General features: G+C 41.8%; 1 protein-coding gene across 4 annotated transcripts in view; it reads right to left on the bottom strand.

The window, feature by feature from the left end:
• SYTL1 (synaptotagmin like 1) overlaps positions 1-21,436 on the bottom strand; it is a 272,953-nt gene that overhangs the window by 189,464 nt on the left and 62,053 nt on the right. Inside the window, exon 1 of one of the 4 annotated variants that reach the window (XM_069225244.1) lies at positions 21,316-21,413. The exons of 1 other annotated variant lie outside the window; for it this stretch is intronic. The gene's annotated coding sequence lies outside the window, so the exon portion shown is untranslated. Of the gene's footprint in view, positions 1-19,305; positions 19,375-20,877; positions 21,018-21,315; positions 21,414-21,436 lie in introns of those variants that run through there. 2 more of the 4 variants (XM_069225243.1, XM_069225242.1) reach the window with 2 other exon arrangements.

Below are 21,436 nucleotides of genomic sequence, written 5' to 3'. Positions count from 1 at the left end.
ATTTGTATCTCCCCCAGTCCTTAAACCCGCAAAGGCCAAAAACATACAATGCTATTGCTAGGCATTTGGCAGAGTAAACTTTCAAAATTGCTGGGACAGGTCTTGCCCATAACTGTGAGAGTGTGAATTTTTTAATATGTTTTATTAATAATTTAATGTATTAACCGTATAGTGAATTAACATGCGAAAACGGGTGACTTTAGAAAATGGTTGCCATAATTAATTTCTGTTCTTTGGCTACGCAAAATTCTAACTAAAGTTGTTGTTATTTTCTGTGATTCAATGCTTACCTAAAAGTGTATGTTAAATAGCTTAATAGATGTGTACACAGCTACCCCCAGTGGGTTGATGCATTATGTCTTACAAGGTTATGTTTGATAAAGTTCTTGCATAAGTTCTATATGTTCTATTGCTTGAAATTGTCACTAATATGTGGTTTCTTCCTCGAGGATGGAAATAGTTGATACAATGGGAGAAGTTTCTTCCTGAGAAGAGAAGTTTAGATGAGATGAAACAATGGGGCCACAGAAGAGACGGAAGAGGAAAAGTTACTGTTATGAAAATGTCCTGGTTGACGTCGATGTCACAGCATTTTAGGTTATCAATTAGAGAAACTATTGGTTGAATAGTAAACCACCCCATGTACTGACCAATCATAAACTTTTTGAAGATTAATATAACAACCTGGGTAGGATTTTCTACAGTCAGACTCTAAGACAGATTTTAGGAGAGAAGAAGAGTCAGAGACTCCATGAGAGACTCCAAGACAGTTTCTACAGAGAGACTGATCATATTAGCAGTGTGGGTTTAGCTGTCAAAAGGCCCGATCTTCTTAAGTTATACCAGATAGTGTCCTTTTGCTGAAGTAGACTGCATGTTGTTGTTCTATGGGTAATGTATGAAATTGTATTGTTATATGTATCTCTTTTGCTTTGCAGGTACCAGCTGCAACATATCGTTTAAATGCTGCATATTAAAAATGATGTTTTTATAATAACCCGAGATAGTATGTTTTTCTAAATTTGTGTTTCTAAATTCTTTTACATGAAGTCCAACATGTTAATGCTAATTTGTGGTTAGTGAGGGGATTATCTTTCAAATCCTCAAAATTCATATTGACACTCTTTGATTGTTTGTACTAATGTATACTTTACCACTATTACCAATTCTGGTGTAATTGATTAGTGTTATGATACTGGAGATTATTTGCTTGATTGCTTTGATTAAACTCAGATACATAAGACGTTCTAATCAGCCACTATGAATTCTATATGCTTATCACTTGTGTTTGAGAGTTATCTTCGTGACATTAACATTGTTAATCTAGGGAAATACATTTATAACACTTCTTCATAAACTGGTGTGGTCATTGTCTAAGGTTCAGAATTCTAAATATGTTATTTACTGTTGATAATCACATTGCTCATTGATGAGATCTCCTCAATTCTTTGTCGCGTCGATCCATTGACCTCTTGCGCAAAATCCACTATTCAGTTCAAAGTCATAGCTAGAATCTTTTGGCGCTGCAGCATAACCTAGATGCTAAGTCGAAGAGTGAAGCCACAGTGCTAGCCATCGCATTTCACTTTGCCTTCAACTTTGGAGCCCTAGATCCTCTTTCATCAAATACGACCCCTTTTATGTGTCAGAAAAACATTTCTGGCAAATAAAGGGACTTCAGTAAATTAAGAAAAGCCCCTTTGAACTTGTAGGCCTTGTTATTTTGTAACCTGCATGGTTTGCAATTGCTTTGTGCATAAGGTCCAAAGTGTTTAATCAACAGTGTCCAGTCCAGGATATTCAGAGGGTGTGAAGCAGTAGCTACTTCAGACAACAGAGTCACGCTCCACCTAAAAGGAGAAACAGGCAAAGTTAACCCAATAAACGCTAGAAGATAGAGGGGGAGAAGCTATTGGACATGACACCACCAAAAGCATAGAGATTATTCAGTAACACTTTAAAGTTAGACAGGTAGTAAAGCAAACTTCGCCGTAGCAACATATTTTAAAGTTGCTACGGTGAAGGTGTTTGCTTAGAAGTAAATGCTGAAATCAGAGACAAGACTCCTATCTCAAAAAGGACAAAGTGAATAGTTATAGATGTTAATGCTGATGTTCCTAACAGCAATAATTCACCATCTTGCCCATACCAACAATTATCATTCGGGAACGTACAGTTTCAAGAGAAGTGGAGTCTTTTGATTTATTATTCAGAAAAGGAATTAAAGTTAGAAGTAATAATACCACAACTATAAATAATAGCAATGTAATTAAACTCTCTCCCACAATCCTTTCAGGATTATCACCTGCATCCAGTAACATTACCAACCTCTAACTGATTTTTAGCTGTGACTGTATCTGAGAATGGAGACATAAAGGGTTGATGCGAGATAGTTATGAACATTCTAATTGTCCAGAAAAATCTAAACTGCAACAGTAAAGCACTACAGAATTTTTAGCAGTGACGTCAGGTGCTAACATTCTAGAATTTATGTTATGTTAAAGAAAGAAAATAATAGATTACTGATCTCATAGCTAAATCAGAAAGCAGTATAGGTAGCATGTTCCTCCTTAGGGAGCAAGCTTGATGACCTTGCAACAAGAACCAGTAACTTGGAAAGTATCAAATTACAGCGAACATGCAAGCAATAATGAGTTTCACAAATCAGGATAAAATCTTTCCAGAGAACCTTGAGAAGGTGGAGAACCATGCAAGGCAAAATAATCCAAGGATACTGACTGTCTCTTAAGTGGCTTAAGGGATTGATTTAAAAGGCTATGTAATAATGTTATTACAAGATACAGCGATGATAAACACACCTAGCATAGATCTTGAGCATGACGTGCCACTTACACATAGGTTCCCTTACAAGTTGAGGGCCAACAGAAAGAGGCCAAGTAAGATTTTGATAAACCTTTTGTCTTGTGTTGTGAAGGAGTGGATTCTGGAAGCTGCACTGATATCTAACTGCCCTTGACAGCCAAGACTTCTCATTTCATATGAAGTAAAAAAAAACGTCAAGTTATAGAGGAGATGGGATGAACTAGAGAAACTGAAGCCAAATACAGACTAAATTTCACAAGATGCTTCACATTATGTGGCAGAACAAAATGCACACTTTAAGAAGTGTGGTCACAGTGGTTGAGCTGATTGAGACTATTAGGAGGGAGGGAGTCTCATGAAGTAAACTAGATTGCTGCAGGGATCAGTGAAAAGAGCTATATCAGCACTACAAAAGTGCCAGAAAAGATTTTGGCATGTTCCTTGGGTGGTGTGGCGTAGGGGCACTTATGGTGGGGTGCATGTAGAATATATATATTTTTTTAAAATGCAAGTCTTCTTAGCACACACAGTACTGTCACTAAGGCAAAAATACTGTTGGGTGTGGAGGTTACTGAGCCAGGCTCAGGGAGGGCATTTTCTATAACCTGGAAAGTTTATGTTTTACCTGGGAGAACAAAACAACTTAGGTTTCTTGAATACCTCAGGGAGAGTGAATGCCAACCAATGTTTTTGCAGGATACTGACCTTGCTAGATCCGAATACAAAACACTTTTCAAGAGACTGTGGATTCGGCAGGTGTGTTCTGATTACCTTTGTTTTACAAAAGGGGTAGCCAAAGTAGTTTGCCAGAATGCAAGAATAGACGTATCAGGCTATAGAACACATGACTTGGGCATATTGGTCATGGTAAAAATAAGACTTCAAACAACGGTGTTTACAAGTGCTTTGTTTCATGGCTCAAACATGGACGATCCCAGCCCTTTGATTAAGCGCTCCTCTAACTGACTGTGTTTTCCAGCTACACATATAGTATGTGGAGACTACAAAGTTGTGTTAGAAAATCTAATATACAGATTTACACATCCCCTGATTATTAATTTTCTGAAGGCTCGCAGGACATTAAGGACTACAGACTAGATGTACGAAAATGGGTAATAGCGATTTTTTTGTGAATCACTATTTGGTAATCCCTATTACCAATGTACAAAAGTGATATCTCCCCGATTAGTGATTCATAGTGGGTCGCAAATAGACCTAACTCATGAACATTAGTGAGGTGGGTCACTATTTGTGAGCCACTAGGATTCACTGCTCTTACAGGTATGGTGGCCTGCTGGGGTCAGCGGACCACCATGCCAGTGATTGTTTTTAAATAAAGCAATATTTTTTTTTTAATGCAACCCATTTTCTTTAAATGAAAACGGTATGAAATAAAAAATTAAAACTTTCATTTCTATTTTTTTTAAGAGTAGTCAGTGGTTCGTGGGACCACTGCCTGCTCTTAAAAAATATTTATTCAACTGTTCTCAATGGGGAAGAAGGCCCAAGGGAACCCACTTCCTATTTGCAAATGGAATAATCCCAACTTAGAGTTGCAGTAAAGTGAGAATGCTTTAACTACATTTCGATTGCAAAACATTCATACGCCCCAAACACTCGTCCTTCCAAATACCGATTAACAAACCAAAATTGTGATTTGGTAACAGGTTACTGAATCACAATTTGGGCTTTGTACAGTAGAAAAGGCTTTGTTGCATTAGCTAACAACCCAACTCTGTGAATTGGGCAATTTGCGAACCTGAAAATGTTTTTTACATATTGCCCTATAAATAATTACTTAGACCTTAGTGATGCCTGGGGTGAATGTGCAGGAAGGCAGAGAGGGTACATCGTTTAGTCAAAAGGATACGGTAATTTGTGTATGCTGGTTTTATTTTTAATAGATACATTATAAATTGAAATGGTAGCATGGGTAATTCACTCTTGAGCTCATATCTCTCTGTGGTGCATCTAGCGGGCTCCTTGCCCTTTATACAAAAGTGTCCGCACTGGATGCTGGATAAAAAGCTATTACTAAAATGATTAATAGTTTTGAGGATGAGAGTGGATAGAACCTAAAATTACATAGGAGATCCTAAACTCATGCTGAGGTGTTACGTTTTTTAATAGGACAGCTCATGAACTTGGCACTACATATTTTTTTTTAGAGTATGCACAGTGAGAACATATATCCTAATATACGGGCTATGAAAGGCTGGCTTAAAGAGCTACACTTACCAGAAGAGGTGAATGCATTGATTTTGGAAACAGATATACATAATGACATAACTTACAAATGGAATAACTGCAGGTCCTGGTGGGTTTCCTGCAGAAATATAAAAGGGATCTATGAAAGCATGGTGCCTCATGGAGTAATCTGCTAATTCTCTTTTAATTACAGGAAGCAGAACTCCAAATCATGGGAAGAGGTCATCACACTGATTCTGAAGATATATAAAGACCCAACCTCTGTAATCCTACAGACAATTCTCTTTGTTAAATTGTGATTATTAGTTTTTCAACTATTTTGGCAGGATGATGCGAACGTCTAGCAGCAGTACCACACTTGAAGATAAGAGGCATTTATTCCAGGTCATTGCTTGCAAGATTTAACCTCTATAAGTATTGGCTCAACCGGCCTGGCAGTGGCAACCGACTCTCCATTAGCAGGATATAAACACTTGATGCATCCAAACCTTTCAACAGGGTCAACGGATTTTTTTTTATGGCGGATACTTTTGAACAGCAGGACAGGTGGTGATTTCCACAGAGCAATTCAGGCATTTCAGAGCTTTCGCAAAGAACAAGTTGTTAATGGTAACCTTACAACAGGTTTTAGGGTAGGATGGAGTACTAGGCAGGGATATCTACCTTCACCTCTGCTTTTCGATATATTCATTGAACTATATGGACAACTCTAGAGACTAGATCAAGAAGTGATCCCATTAAATTGTAGAGAAGACAGCAACAAGAATGATCTATTTGTACACAATCTGACCATTTATATTTCTAACGCAGCTGGGAGAATCACCTGAGTTGAGAAGTTGGTTAGATTCTTTGGGTATTTATCTGGCTACCTGATGAATGAGTTCAAAACTGAAATTGTGGTCTGGAATCAGTTGAATGACTACCTGTATTTGTGCCGAGATGGGATACCCGAGTATTATGATAACCCATGCCTTAAACAGAGTCTCAGACAGTAATTTGAAGTAGGCCACAAAGCAAATTCATAGACCCTCGAGAAAGGGGCTGAATATTCCTCTCACTTTAATATGGACAAACAAACATGGTGACAATATCTATTTTACCTATGCATATCTTCTTAGTTAGATCTATCTCTTTGAATTTCAACAAGAAAATATTTCTAGAATACAAAGAATGGCTAGAGTTTGATTTGGGCCTCAGGAGGAATTAGCCTGCAGCCGGAGAAGCTGAGGATGTTGATTGGTAGAAGGTGACTGCCCTTGTCAAGTTTTCAATTACACACTGTTTGGCCTTTCAATTAATACATTTTAAGATACAGCTAGCTTATCCATATCAAACTACATGGGGGTCACTTGTTAAGGCTAAGATTGACAGTTTATATTTTCTATATAATTTTAGGGGCATGTGATGACACGGTTAGGCTAAAGTAGTGTGAATCCTTAAGAGCATTGACTGCAGAATATATGTCAGGATTTAAACATATATATGTGAACTTGTGGATATTATAGCAATATTGGTTCACTAAATATCCAAAGGAGTTGCAATTAGATCAACAAGATGTAATACTGAAGCCAAAAGAAGTGACAAGGCGGAATAGGTGCATTTGCAGGGCTTGCGAAGTGAATTTGTTGTCAATAAAGCGTGTGCGATGCATACTTGTCAACTCTGGAGTTCAAAGACTTATGGAAAGCATCAATAAGCATGCTTTACTATACTTTAAAATCTGTTGCGTTTATTAAAACTATTTCTTTATTTTGTATAGAATGTAATGAATTTCTAAAAGGTTGTCTAAGATTGGACAAGGTGCTGAGGTTCTAAGTGGTAAATGCAGAATCTCTCACATGGACAATATTCATGTGTTTAATAAATGTCCAGCTTTGGGAGCTTACTAGCAGTGTGTGAGTGAAGTCATTTCATTAATTATCCATCAAAACATTGAGGTAAGCTGCATTTTGGTGTTGGGAGGAGGGGGTGGTATTAAAACGATTTTACACTGTAGCAAAACCAGAAAAAACTGCGGTTCTGTCTCATATTAGCTAGACAAGAAATATGTAATAAGTGGGTTTCCACTCAGCCCCGTCCAGCAAATGAATAGCTGTGGTTCGTAAAAGTGACCCAAATTAGATTTGAACTGTTTAAGGGGAAAGAAATCACTTTAAAAAAAAATATTTTTTGAGAGTTGGTGATAAGGGGTTGTTTCTTAAAATCCAATAATTAAACCTTCTTAACCAGTGGCATAACAAGTGCACCTTCATTTGCTACTCATAAGAGTTCTGCACAAGGAGTGCATGCAGATGTGGTGTCGAATACGACCGAGGAATCCAATAATTGTCCATAGTGTAGCATTAAAAACATCTGAAAGTTATAGAAGGAAAAAAATAGAAGGTGACCGAGAAGTGGAAGACCATACGAGGATGTGAGAGTGATGAACCCTCAAACAAGCAACAAAAGCATGTCATGCCCACAGCAACAGGACCACACAACCAGAAGCCGAGCTGTGGAAAATGCAAAGAGCACTATCAAAGGGAAACAAGTGAAACTGGTACATGGGCCGGGTAGAACACAACTTAGAAGTTCAGAATGGAACTCAAAACACGACTGGATCTAATTAAGGAAGAAAATACTGATATCTAAGGAAAGGAATAGGCAACTTTATTGATAACCTATTTCCTCAAAGTAAAAAAATATTATTAAACCGTCCACGTCCCTCTAGTATCCTGTTTCTCTTTTGCCATACTTGCCTATTATCGTAGACCACATGTTCCCATACACCTCACCAGTTGTCTTCTGGTTCATAATTTATCACTTTATTTCCAGTCTGGCTTTCATCATAGTGTTTCTATTGTGACTGAGTTCACCTGCATGGTTTACTCTTGTAATCACAAACTGTACTCTATCTTGGTGCTCTTATGTCTTTCCACTAGTTTTTGCACTGTTAATCCTTTGCTCTGGTATTTGATGCTCTTATGTCTTTCCACTAGTTTTTGCACTGTTAATCATTTGCTCTGGTATCTTCACTTTGGTTATTTCAAGCTCGACGCTTTCTCAGATTTGTTCTCATCCATGAGCAATTTTCAGAACACTCTGCCATGTATAATCATCTTGCTAGTGCCTGGGTAGGTTGATCTGTATTGGAGGGGGTGCGGGTGGGGGGACTCTACCATCACACAATGCAGCAGGAGAGTGATGAGTGGATGAGTGGTTGAGATTAAGTCGCAGCCCTTTGGGTTTAACTGTTGTGGGAATCTTCAGAGCACTGCATGGTGAATGTTTAACAGGCAAGCTTTTGGTAAAATGTATTACTAGCAAAATGGAAGATGAGGTATGATTAAGGGGCGCATGTGGCACGAGGTACTTAATATTACAAAAGGCCCTGGAAATGTAACAGATCTGACCTTGGCAAGTGTGTTTTTTTCCAAATGATATGAAACTTGCAAAAAAAATGGCTAAAAATAAGGGCGTGGCAAGCAGCCCATGCGCACCACGTCTAGCGCTGAAGAGTACTTCTTTTTAGACAATGTGCACATACGCTCATGTGAAATGTAGGTAAGAGTAAGAGACATTTTTTTTTAGAGATTTGTTAATAAAGGCGCTGTATGTGAAGCAAAAGTTTTTGGCTACTGGTCAATTATAGGAGAAGGATATTTGTATCCATAATTTGGTACTTAAGAATATGTAGGCTAACTGCAAAGCTTGTGTTAGTAATAACAGTTAAGTGACCACAACAAAGTGTAAGGATTGTAATCAGGTATATTAGCAGAGAGTAAGTGTTAAAAATGCTGAATACCGCTGAGGCCATGGAATCAGAGCTTGTTTAGGCTCCTGGCGTTTTTAATGAGGAACATGGAATTCCTGTAGCAAATATTTCTCATACGTTTTAAGCAAGAGGAGTGTTAATGCTTTAAAGTGCACAGTATGGCTGTTAGTCTAAAGAGACACTGTGCAAACAGCTTAAAGTTATGTGCCAGAGAGGCATCATAAAAACACTGCAAGCAGCTAAACAAGTAGCCCCTGGGTGACTAGGCCGGACCCTGGGTATTGTGTGCAGGTCGCGCAGACGTAACAATAACAGACTGCGTGCTCACTGATGTTCTTGCGTGTTCCGCCTGTTTATTTTAATACCCTCAATCATGTGACCTTCGGGGTAAACCAAAACTGCATATAAGAGCGGGGTGTGGTAACCCCCTCGGCCTGCAACATTACAGCGCCCATTGCGTGCACCTATGCATACATTATGCCTGGCAAGGCATAATATAGCGCAAAGGATTACAAAGTGGCGCAATGCATGAATTGCACCTCTTTGTAAATATGACGCTGCGTTTTTGGCCTTCTAACGCCACATTAGTGTAAAATAATGACAATAATGCGGCGTTAGAATGGCACTAGGGGCTCTTAAATATGCCCCTATGGCAGTGCTTAATTTGTGTTTGCTGTTTCCGGTGCGGAGCTCCGGCACTTAGTTTTGAGGGTTGGCCCTTATTTTTCTGCCTCAAGCATTTACTGCAAGAAAAAGACACATATGGGAAAGACGGAGGAAGAGTAAAACGAAAAAGCGTCACAATGGGAGGCAGAAAACCGCAAGAGTGATCTGAAGGGGCAGGGAGTACCTGTAAATGGATAGAAGAGGCCCAACATGGCTTCAGTGTTACGCTGCCTCTGAATTACGTGTTCTCGCATTTCATTGCAGCAGCCGCGTGTTTAAGAGGTGGGCTTTGGGCACCGCCACCTTTTTATTTAAAATTAAGCACTGACCTATGGGGCATATTTGAAAAAAGTGGTGCTGCACACAGTGCTCTGCCACTTTTCTTCTGCCCCTTAGTGCCCCCCCAACGCCACCATGGGTGCGTCATATTTAAATACGGCGCACTATGGCAGCAGTTATGGGACTAGAGTCAGAATTTTTTATGCTAGTCCAGCACTTTGCAGGATTAGCATCAAAAATGTTGATGCTAATCCTGCAAAGCACACAGAGGCCCATTGTAACCAATGGAAGCCTCCTTTTAATAACTGCTCTGAGCAGGCTTCAAAAGTGCCGAAAAAAAATGACGCATAGAAATCTGTCAGATTTCTTTGTGCCATTTTATTGCCCCCCCTCCCCCAACGGGGGGATTCCCCCTTTGCATACATTATGCCTGGTGCAGGCATAATGTAGCGCAAAGGGTTTGTAAATATGGCGCAGCGTTTTTGGCCTTCTAACTCTACATTGGCTTTTAAAAAATTACACTAATGTGGCGTTAGAATGGCACTGGGGGCTCTTAAATATGCCCCATGGGGCATATTTGAAGAAAGTGGCACTGCACACAGTGCTGCACCACTTTTCTTGCACCCCTTGACGCTCCCCTAACGCCACTATGTGTGCACTGTATTTAAAATACGGCGCAACATGGTGGTTGTTAGGGGACTAGTGTCAGAATTTTTTATGCTAGCCAGGCGCTTTGCTTTGCAGGATTAGAGTAAAAAATGTTGATGCTAATCCTGCAAAACACCCAGAGGCCCATTGTAACCAACAGACGCCTCCTTTTAACACCTGCTCTGAGCAGGCGTTAAAAGTGCCAGAAACAAATGACGCAAAGAAATCTATCAGATTTCTTTGCGCTCTTTTTTTGCCCCCCCCCTAACGGGAGAATGCCACCTTTGCATACATTATGCTTGACGCAGTCATAATGTAGCGCAAAGGGATACAAAGTGGTGCAATACATGCATTACGCCACTTTGTAAATATGGCACCGCGTTTTTGGCCTTCTAACGCCACATTAGTGTAAAAAAATTACGACAATGTGGCGTTAGAATGGCACTAGGGGCTCTTAAATATTCCGCTATATTTCATATATGGCTAGCTGAGTGGATTAGTAAAGCCCGCCTTTAGTGCTTTAAAACACATGAATGCATGTGAAAGGGGAGCGATGGAGAGTTATGGGGTACATGTTCCGGGTGGTAGTGGGTGGTAGTGATTGAAACTGAGGAGGAGGTCGTGGGGTGGGGGCCACCACTATAAACTTTCACACAGAGCACCACCAGTCCTAAAGCCGGCCCTGCCTGCAACACCCTAACTCTGAATAACCAGGTATTGCACACCCTTACTTTACAGAGGACAGCTTAGGTGTTCTCACCTAAAACAAGAGTACATATACCACACTACAAGCATTAGAGCTTTCAGCGCCTCACTCTAATCATGATATCTGCACCAAAAGCATAAGAGCTACTATAGACGTAAGAGAATTTCAATGAAAGGCTTAAATATCATTACTCTAAACATAGATGAATTCAATACTTTCACCTGAAACAAGATGGTGCGGTACACCCTTACCCCTAAGAGGACATGCTAGAACACTGCCACAATTCTGATTAAAAACATAGGAGCCTGTGACATCCCTCCCCACAGAAGAACCTGGAAACGCTCATCCAACAGCAAGAGCCAGGTACAAATTCATCCCAGCATGACAGTATGGCAGACTGCAAATGCAAGGGTGTAAATACCATCTACCCTGAAGCTTTAAGTCTACAGCATATATGCTTCCAAACAGCATGGCTTAGAATACTATCAACTCAAGTGAGGGTCTGAAACACCTCTACACCAAACAAAAGATTTAAGCTCAGAACACTCTTGCCAAAATCAGGACAGCATATAACACTCTTATCAATAAAATGGTCGATGGAAGCATGTTGTAATGTGACATGATGCGCAGGTGTATTGATATGTAAAATTAAACTCCAATAGGGAGTTTTGGAATGTTGTTCTGTTATTGTGATGGGAACGTGAAGGTTCTGTGGCTGCAACATGCTTTGAGCTGGCAAAGACAAAAGTCACGTCCGATCTTCATAAACAAATAAATATCATCAAATATTATTTGTGAATATTTGAACTCCATTAAAACAAAGCACCTCAAACATAAGAGCCCAAAGCAGAGAGGACCTACATTTTGGAGTCTGGATCATTTTCTCGTTAAGTGATAGCCTGACTTCACTCCATATGCAAAAGCCTGGAATACTTGAACCTCAACCAGGACAGCCAAAAACACCCCCTACACAAACATGACAGCCTAGAAGATCATTACCCCAGACCTGGGAGCATCGAACACCTTTGAGCAAACATAAGAGATGGGAATGTCTGATTTCAAACATGACAGCGTGGAATACCCTCCACCCAACACAAGACCTCTCTCTTCCCAAACATTAGAGCATGAAACTCCATTGTCCCAAGCATGAGTTTCATGAACATGTGCATCCTAAATATGAAATTTCAATACACCAAACACGAGACAACTTAAGATCCGCATACCCACATTTTAAACTTCAGAGTCCAAAGCGCTCATCTGAATTTCTGCAAGCACTTCTAGCGGGCCAGAGCCCTGTATCTGAAACCTCATACACAGTCAAGTGTGGCTCCTCGATTCAGTGATCTCTAAAATGGTTGTACAGTGCATGGCTCAAGGGCTCTGCAGTGCACCTCTCAAGGGCTCTTTAAGCCAGTTTTCTATGAAATGCTTGTGCAGTCAGTGCTTAATTTGTAAATTAAGAGGTGCCGGTGCTCAAAGCCCTTCTCTTAAACACGAGGCTGCTGTGATTAAATCTGCAAGCACTGAATACTGAGGCAGCGTAATCCTGAAGCCGTCTCTGGCCTCTTCAATCCATTTACGGCCACCCTGCCCCTTTAGCTCATCCTGCAACTTTCTACTTTCTCCCTTTATGACGCTTTTTAGGGTCGAGCCTGCGTTGCATGCGCTCGCGCATGCGTTTCGCAGGGAGACTCTTTTGTATTTGTAAAAGGGCTCGGAGCCCTGTCAACTTCACATCAGTGTTTTTTATTGGTTGGTGGGCTTCCCTAATAAAATCCGCTTGCTTTCATTAGTCGAAGTCACGCATATGGCATGCCTTTTCCGGTGGCTAGCCCTCCTACAGCGCAGCGACCAAGTACAGAAAACATGCGAGGCTCACTGTTTTCCATCGGGCTCGTGGACTTTTTTTTCACTAATTTACGAGCCCGATCTTGCTTGGCAGAAGTCCAGCGCTTTACGTACTGGTTTTCACTTTTTCGGGTTATGTACATACATGCACTTTTGTCCGATAGGTGAAAAGTCGGGTTAGGAGTTTACAACGCGATCAGCTCTAACATGAGCAAACGCGAGACCTGATGCATTGTAAATGCTTGTTAGTTTTTCCACCTTCCTTCTTTCACATATGTGTCTTTTGCTCGCAGCAAATGCTTGAGGCATAAGAATAAGCCCCGGCCCTCACAAATAAGTGCCGGTGCTCAGCACCGGAAACAACAAGCACAACTTAAGCACTGAGTGCAGTGCTTGTGCAGTGCACCAGTCATTGGCTCATCGAGTCGGTTGGCTATGAAATGCTTCTGCAGTGCACCACTCAAGGGCTAGTCGAGTCAGTTAGCTATGAACTTCTTGTGCAGTGCACCACTCAAGGCCTCGTCAAGTCAGTTATCTCTGAAATGCCTGTGCAGTGCATGACTCAAGGACTCATCGATTTCAGCGATCTTGGAAATACTTGTGCAGTGCACGAGTTTTCCAGCAAAATGTGCTCCGTGAAATGATAAAGAATGATGAAAATTGGACAGCGCTGACATTTCTTTCCCTAAGAGTCAGCATGGGTTTCTGCTCATGCTCCTAATGGATTAATGAGCCTGGTGTTCTGTGACTACGCTCTTCTGCTGTGAACGTGCACTGTGACAGTCATCCTACTGTCCTGGTTTGCGCCTAGTAGCTAAATCCAATAAGGGAAATCCAAACACTGGCTACCAAGAAACAATGCACAAATGCATCCAACCGAACACGTCAGAAATGACAACCCACATATATCCAACACAACACAGATGCGCTATGTGGCTGCTCACAACAACACTTGACATTAAGACAAATTACACACAAGCACATACAGTCAGAATATCAAGCCAAAGCTATCTTCACTTCTGCCAGTGGGAGGCACTAAGGAGAATAGTGCAGGAGCTCTAACTGTGGTAAGCTTACAGCTTGTGCAGTACAGCCATTTCCTGCAGGAGGCACCAAGTAAGACTCTGCAGGGGCTCTGATCTTGGCGAGGTTTGCTTATTTTATATGACTAAACAACAACCGGCAAGGCAAGTCTTGAATCTGTGCCAGTTTTACAATGAATCCCCGCCCGCCCCCTCCAGGCTTACAGTGTATGCCTAGGCCAAACATTTCTGCCACAGAGGCAAGGGACAAAGGCACTAAAAACAACATAAACTCTCCACAGAGACTGTTCAAAGTGGTGAGACTGTAAAGACCCCAGAGAAGGAGGGAACAGAAGGACCAGAGTGTTGTATCACAATCTTGTCATTTATTTGATCCTGTTAAGTACATGTTAATGCTAATGTGTATTTATGGTTCTAGTGTTGCTATGTTAGGAATGGGATGATTTAAGGTGCCTGAGTGGCATTCCAGAGAGTGTCAGTTGCTGTTCTCTTTGGGAAATGGTCACTGAGGGAAGCTATGCTGATTCTTATATATCTTCAAAAAATCTTATTACATCTACATCTTGCCTGGATTCTCTGCATACCCACAGCGCAACAGAAATTGGTGACACAAAAGGGCAATGAAGTCAGCATTCATGGACCTGCTGCTCATTTAGCATTGGAAATGGGGACTACTCACTTCCCCCCTGCATTATCTATGGCTAAAACCAGCGTCCCTGAAGCTTAGCGATCACCTTCGGAGAGGAGGTCTTCATCTCCTTTCATGTATTACTACAAGTACTGTGCTGTTTAATATTTGCATTAGGGCCAGTGTGATTCGTGCAGGCACCGAGTGAAGCTTTTATCTACGTACTGGTTCAGGTTTCATTTGACAGTCAGACAGTTTACCAAATTACAGCTATTGGCTGTTGGTGAGCGTGCTCCATTTATTTTTAAAACTCAACATTCCTCGTGCGAAATACCACGCACTGCCATTTCTGCCCAGGCTGTCATCGTCATCTCCAGTTGGGAGCTGTCAACATTCTTAGTGCGAGACTCCACGTGTTGCTATCTTCTCTGACTACCAGTTCAGGCCGATCATTGCGGAGTACGTACATCGTAATACGTCATTGTTAAAGGAGAAACGGTGAATCTACCAATGGTGTTTTTACCGGAACAAAGAGCACCAAAGTTTAAGGTGAGCCAATGGTATAGATCCTTCAATAGTTATTTGATTGCTATTGATGGGGTAGGTTTTTCGATGGCAAGGAAGAAAGCAATGTTGTACAACTATTTAGAAACTGAGCGCCAGAGAATTTTTGACCACCAACCACAATTACGTTTGAAGACTTCTACAAAATGGGATGTGCTTACTGGGGCAATTCAGAGACTAGAGAAACACTTTGAGGAAGACCCTGAACATGAAACTGTTGACAGTTTTGTTGCAGAATTGAAAATGTTTGCTTCGTCATGTGAGTTTGTGTGGCCTCTGGAGCAATATTTGAGAGATCCGTGAGTAGTGAATTGTTACGAATCAAAAGTACAGGAAATAATATTATGCTGCAGAAATCATATGTTAGCAGAAAGGCTTTAAATAAGTAGAGGTATTGAAAGATTTATTTTCGCCTCAAAGGAACTGGGTAAAGCAAAAATGGCCTCATGCTAAAATGTAGATGCTATCTTGTATAAATCCAAACCAGTGCCACACAGTAGGCCTTGTGCAAAAAAAGGGGATAAGAATAGCACGTTTTAAGTGTGGGTCAAAGTTTCATTTAGCCAGTACTAATAACTTTCCGGCAACTGGGAAGTCATGTTCCAAGTGCAAAAGGATAGGACATTTTGCACGAATGTGCAGGAACTCTCCTAGGATAACATTGGTTGACAATCAAGAAACCGATGCTTCTGACCCGATGGTCAATGGAGGTGACACTAGCACAAGATTGGTGTTGTCTATAAATACAATAGAAACTTTGACACAAGAAACAAAGGTAGGGGGTGATATAGTATGTGGATTCAAGAGTGGTAAAACAGATGTCAAAGTCATGGTTGACTCAGGATCACCCATCACCATCATTTTGGATAAATTGTTCTTGGAAGAGTGTGGTGGATTGAAGCTACTGCCTCCTGATATATATACAGCTGCGTTCAGAGGACAGGAGATTGACATAATTGGCTACTTTATGGAGGACATGCACTATAAGAATAGATCTATCCATTCCATAGTTTATTTAGCAAAAAAGGGATACAACATTTTAGGGTGGAGAGATCAAGAAACATTTGGAATTGTCCCCTGGCCTGGCACCCAACATCCCATTTATTTGATAGATGGTGTTTTTGAACAAGTTAATTCTTTAGAAGATGTCATCAGCAAGCATCAATCTGTATTTGAAGACAGATTAGGGGTAGTCAAAGGTTACGAACATAAGATCAGTCTCAAACCTAATTCCATTCCTGCAATTCAAAAGGTACAGAATGTTCTGTTGAGTATTAGGGGAAAACTGTTTTTGGGAGGAGTGATTGAGCCCAAAGATTTTTCACAATGGATTTCTCTCGTAGTGGTGGTCATAAAAGAATCAGGAGATTTACGGCTGTGTGTGGATTTGAGATATTTGAATAAAAACATCCTGGTTGATTGTTTTCATCTCCCAGGAATTAAGGACTTGCTTGTTCAGCTTGGTGGCATGAAAACCGTTTCTACTATTGATCTTAAAGCTGCATATCACCAGGTTGAACTGAGCAGGGACTGTAAGGATTTAACAGCATTTAACACACCTTTTGGTGCATTTCTTTCTTTAGGATGCAGTTTGGCTTGGCATCCGTGGCTTCCTTATCCAGAAATTGATGCACCAGTTATTGGGGGAGGAAAGTGATGTATTCACATACCAAAATGATATCTTGATATGTTCTAACTTAGTGCAGTCCCACTTCGTTTTGGGTATTTTGGGAGTCATGGTGTCACAGTGAAGGAACAGAAATGTTAGTTTTTATTGGAGGAGGTAACAAATGTAACTCACAGGATATCTTTGCATGGGATCAAACCTAAGAACGATCTTTTGACATCCATTGACAAATGGTCCATACCTGCAGATAAGGACCAATTAAGATCTTGTTTGGGGTTATGTGAATATTATTCCTGTTTTTTGCAGAATGTGGCCTTACAAAGTGAACCCTTGAGAAAAATGTTGAGAAAGAATGGCAAATTTGTTTGGGAACCAGAAAAAGATGAAGTGTTTGGAACACTAAAGAATTTGATTGTAGGAGGGCCAGCTATACAAACGTTAAATGATAAAGCCACGTCTATTGTAACTATGATTGAAGTAACATAGGGACTGGTGCTATGCTCATTCAAATGTATGAGGGAAAAGAGAGTACGGTGCCATCTGCATCACAAAGACTTGCTGAGGCTGAAAATAATTACAGTATGATTGAAAAAGAAGCATTGGCCCGTGTTTGAGGTGTCCAACACTTTTCCATGTATTTTGGGGGGAGGTAATTAGTGGTGGTCACATACCACAAACCACTTGTATACATATGGAATGACAAGGGTATGGGTAACGTAAGTCCAAGGTTGAGTAAGTTGTTGCCCAAAAAGCATGAATTCAATTTCAGGATGAACGGGGGGGGCTGCACAGCAGATTTTCTTTCAAGATCTCTTTTTACTGGTGGTGATGATGACACATGCAGAGAAGAGAAAGAGATGGTTATTGGATTAATCAATGAAGTCACGGTTGAAGATATGATTTCGAGTGAGCGTTGGAACCATAAAGTCGACAGTGATCAGTGTCTCACAAGACTTAAGAAGTACATAATGTCAGGATGGCCCAGGAGAGGGCAGATCCCGGGCGATTTAAAGCCTTTTAGCAAAATAAAGAATGAGATGAGTGTGGAAGGAAATTTGGTGATGGGGGCACTAAACTGATTCCCCCAAGTGAATCGAGAAGGAGGTTGGTTAGGCTGCCACATAAAGGGCGTGTAGGTGTAACAGGAACCAGGAAAAGATTGTGTCAGTACTATTGGTGGCCTGGGATGGACAACAACGTAGAGGTGGTGGTTGGTAGTTGCAGTGAGTGCGCCCAAACTGAAAAGTCCATCAGCACTAATAATAACCCATTGTGTCCAGTCACCTTCCCAGAACGGCCAAGGGAGAAAATTGGCATGAACTTCATTGGACCAATTGGAGGGATTAACAATGGCAAGAGATATCTACTGGTGGTTATCAACTACCACTCCAAGTGGGTATCGTACAAATTTGTGAGGGAACACAACACCAGTAGTGTTGTAGACTTCCTAAATAATTTATTCCATTTGAAAGGAGGTTCCTGATTTGTTGGTTACAGACAATGGATTGCAGTTTGTGTCCATCACATGGTGAAGTTCCTGTACAATCTGGGAATTAAACACCTGATCACCGCACTTTACAGCCCTCAAGGAAATTGGATGATAGCGAGGGTTAACCACATGATAAAAGAAACTGCACAACTGGCAATTTCCACTGGGGGCGTATTTAGGAAGCTGGGGTTGAAAAGGTTTGGTATTACCACAATACTCCACACTCGGTAACGGTTGGGGTGGGAGGGGGTTGGGCAGGCTCTGGCCAAAAGATGCCTTATGCAGATAACAGTGCTTTGTTTGAAGCAGAAAATAATTTAGGGGATTTTTGTAAAAGGTAACAGAACTTAACTGCAACGTTTAAATAAGTCAAGACATATTTAAACGTTTAAAACTTTATAGAACTATTTTGGAAAATAAAGGGGGGGCGATAATTTTTTCCAATGGGGGCGGCGGCATTGAAAACCACTGGGCTGCAGAGACATGGGTCAGACACTGCGAAGACGGACACGCAGATCAGAGACAAGCAACTGAAGACGCAAAGATCAGAGACTGCAGCCACCGATGAGAGACGGTGACTTCGGTGACCCGGAAGACCAGACACTGCGGAGAGACCGTGATATGAGACTGTAGATCTAAAGGGACAAATACGGGATGAGGCGACAGGTAGTAGAGACAAAGATTACCATCAGAGATCCACTCTAGAAGCAGGGGACAGCGTCAAATATCAAAGGCAAGCGACTGTAGACACAAAAATCTGAGGCGCAGGATTGCAGACCCAGAATGAGACAGAACACAAGCACAATTACCAGAAAGACTAAATACTAAAGTCCGCTGTCACACAGATAAAGAGACAAGCAACACACAGTAATGAAATGCATGAGGCAGCAACCATGAGAAACAAGGATCAGACACACATCAGAAAAAGAATAGAAGGAACAGAGGGGCAAAAACACACTACTGAGACCAGACACAGACAGGTCAGCAGACCCGTGAAAAGTAAACAAATTGGAGCGCCTTACCTGTGGGATTATGGAGCTGAAACACTGCGAGGCTTGCTGGGGAGGTAGAGCCGCCAACCAAGAGCATGGGTGCGGCCTGGGCGGACATAGGGTTGGGGCGGGAAACACACCTTCCCAACCCAGATGTTTAGCATCACCCACACATAATGTTGCTTCGTGTAAACTCTATGATCTTGCACAGTAGCAATAATTATGAAATATTCTACCTAGATTACAACGCAGCAAAGGACCGGGCGCAGACGAATAATAATCTGATGCAAAGAAATGTGCCTAGCACAATAGGAAACAATATTTGCGATTGGGCCGCACTTCCTGTGTGTCTTCACCACACCCTCGGAGCGCCCAAATACGTTGATAGCCCGGGGTAAGCTCTCACAGCAGAGGTCGGCGTGTAACCTGAAAACCACCGTTTCTGTCCCTAATGGCGACCCGGCTAGATCATTCGATGTTTCCGCGTTTGGCACACAACATGGTCTTGAGCAACCACATCCCTTGGATTCAGTTACAATTGTTATGATTGCTAAATGGGCTCAATATAACTGATGCCACAATCCGCCTGGGGGGGTTTACAGCTTCAGTAAAACAACTCAGAGGGTTCAAGCACCTGGCACGGCCTTCCGGTCACAATTAAAGTAAACTAGCTCGAACGGTCTGCGCAGCTGAGAGTTCTGGGTAATAACAGTATGTGATACCACCGCCGAGGGGCTCCGCGGGTTAAAGCAGACGTTGCTGCGAGCTGTGTATTGAACTGCAGTGCAGCACTACTGTTACTACTGCTTGGCCAGCTGAGCCCTTCATCTCTCCGAGAGCGATACAAGCATCCAGGTTCCAACACCAGTGAGTTACAGCGCTATGGAGTAGAAATGAATAAGCGGTAATGATTGCTACATAAAACACCACTTATTTTAATTATAAACAAGAGATACATGACAAACAGTGCACACATTATCGAAAAGGCGCGCAAAAAAGCAGACCTACGTGAAAGAGAGTGCACAGCTCCGAGGCGCCGCGGAGGTAAAGCACCAGAAGAGGTGGGCAGACAAACCACAAGCTGCAGAAGCGAGGCACAGAGGACCACTTAGAGAACGGAAATGAAACAAGGGACGAGAAGCGACGCGAGCGCAACGTAGAAACTACAGAGTGAACTTCTAGTGCCTCATAACAATATATTGGCTTCTTTTCCGTAGTTCACGACACAGGTTGAACTGTACCCCCAATCTATTTTTTTAAACGACCACAGATGAATGAAACGTGGAGTAAACACTGTTCTTGTTCGAGTCAAGAATGCAAACTATAGGTTGCATCGCACAGAGATGTCTTCAGTCGATTTGCACCCAACTGAGCTGTATCTCTGGGATTCAAATGTATTTCTGCCGTTGCACACTGATGAAGGCAGCATGCAAACGTAGCTACACTGGCTGTCTTCCGTGACTTCCAAAATGTGTCATGCAATTTATTTAAAAATTTATGCTGGTTGCTATCTAAAAAGATGCAGATGCCGCAGGTTTATACGGCACACAAAACATGCACGGGCAGCTGCAGCAGGCTTGGTAACCCACTGCGTTAACTTACTGGGGTGAGATCATGGTTCCTGCATGTTACACGCGTACGTCGGTGCAGTGTACACACAGCCCGTGCAGCAGCAACTGCGCCTTCTCAGTGAAATACTATATCGGAATTGGAGCCCCAGACCTGTAGATTGCAACCGGATCTCCGAGTCTAGCGCATGTACCAGCTGAACTGCAAGACAGCAGCCAGAGCCAACCACAGAGTTACAGAGCACCAGACAAAACATTGAAAAAAAAACCTGAGGTGTTGGAGCCTGGAAGTTCATCGTTTGTAAAAGGTAATTCGAAACTACTGTTACCAGAAGATTGAGCACTGCTGGCTTAAAGACCAGTTTGTCTGCATTTTTCATAGAGAACATGGAACAAATTGGCAGCACTGGGCACCCAGAGACGAGACAGAGACCAAATAACAACAGAAGACCCATATGTATCCCAAACTGACCTTCACTGCTCCCAGCGCCTCCACTCCCAGCGCCTGCGTCCATCGCAGTGTGCGGCGTGACAGGTGCTGCAAGAAGGCGGACACCGAGTCACCTGGAACTCGCTCCCAGAAGGAAAACATT

This window comes from Pleurodeles waltl, chromosome 3_1 (genome assembly GCF_031143425.1).
Source record: "Pleurodeles waltl isolate 20211129_DDA chromosome 3_1, aPleWal1.hap1.20221129, whole genome shotgun sequence".
Lineage (NCBI taxonomy): Eukaryota > Metazoa > Chordata > Amphibia > Caudata > Salamandridae > Pleurodeles > Pleurodeles waltl.
The sequence above is the reverse complement of the archived record's forward strand: the minus strand, read 5'-3'. Positions and strand labels throughout refer to the sequence as shown.